Raw genomic sequence first — 1,544 nt, 5'->3', positions numbered from 1 at the left:
TTCGAGTTTTCATTGAAGGCTCAGACTTCAGGGGTTAAACCTTGTATTCAAATGCATGAGAAGCATGGAAGCGAATGATTAAAGTGAATTATTAACTGGAACTACATCAGCAATATAAATCAAGGTGGTAATGGAGAAGTGGCTCAAGGCTTTGCTGCCTTTTCTAATACACCGGTTGCTTATTCTGTTTCCTCTTAGTCTATCATTTCAATGTTCACATAATGGTTGAAGAATGATTTGTCACCTTAAATACTGGTATCTGTGAGATCGCTTTGGAGATTACAAATTGGGTTGTCATTAATTGTCTTCCTAATGAAAGAGTTCTTTAATTCATGGAGAATTCATTAGAGGGCCAGATGCTGCCAGCAGACTCAAAGCGGTTGTTTGAAAAGCATGTTGTTTCTTTAGTTCCTTTCATTCCAAATCTCATACTGAATGTATTCGTAGATTGGAAAGAAAGGCTATTGAAGGCTTTTACACGAGCATTTGCAGAGTGTAACTCAAGTTCGACAATGAAGCTCTTATACCTCTCGTCAATTGAAAACATGTTTTTTCATGATGTACGAGATAAGTCTTCTTCTAGTGTTTCTAAGAGAAATGGTCAATTTGTTTCCGAAGCTATTATGGAAGCTGAGGCATGACAAACCCAACGCATCCAATGCTGTATTAAGGGTTCTTCTTCATATTGGTCGTTCTGCTCCTGTAGATTCTATGCTGCTTGCAGAATATACGAAATTACAGCCAGTGTTACAAATAGGCAGCGTTGTGTTTATTTTTGCAGGGGATCACGTTTTTTTTTAAACTGAGATACACAGTACCTCCTTAATGCACGTTGGTTCATTATTAATGCACATATTGAAGACATGAAAGTGTTCTTTTGAAATGCGGTGATCAATGCCAGGTGTCAAGTAGTTTTATAATAGTTTGATTGCTACAAGACCGCCATTATTAGTGGCACAAGAGCTGGTATTAGATTAACTGGTGCCGTTAAAAGATAAGTGCGCATTAAACAAAAACAAAAGAAGGATGATGCCATTCCTAGAAAGAGAGGAGAAATCGTTGTCGTAAAGACAAGGAAGCACATGGCAGAGCTCGAAATAGAAGAATTTCCTTTGTCAAGGTGGATGGTATTATTTAGATATTGTCTTCTACAAACGTGGTAACGTGCCGGTTACATGCTCCAGCTGGCGACCAAGAAACTTCTCAAGCTCCACAGAAGTTTTGGAGTTTAAAGAATTACCAAAGCACAAGTTAAATTCAGAGGGAGATTGTAAATATTTCAAGAACCATGGCTCTCAGAAGATTTGCGCTACATTAGATTACATTCATCACACTTTTGATAAGTATGCTATTAGTTCTGCACTCTGTAGCGGAAGTGTTAGGAGGGCGATGTGTATTTTGTGGATCAGGGTGCTCACATTGCATTAGATAATGGAATTGTGCGAGTCACCATATCAAAACCAGCGGGGATAATTACAGGCATACGTTATGGAGGGCTTGACAATTTGCTCGAAATTCTCAACAAAGAAACGAACAGAGGGGAT

The sequence above is a fragment of the Pinus tabuliformis genome, chromosome 4_2 (genome assembly GCF_031772625.1).
Source record: "Pinus tabuliformis cultivar Carrire ecotype Pingquan chromosome 4_2, CPIR1, whole genome shotgun sequence".
NCBI lineage: Eukaryota > Viridiplantae > Streptophyta > Pinopsida > Pinales > Pinaceae > Pinus > Pinus tabuliformis.
The sequence above is the reverse complement of the archived record's forward strand: the minus strand, read 5'-3'. Positions refer to the sequence as shown.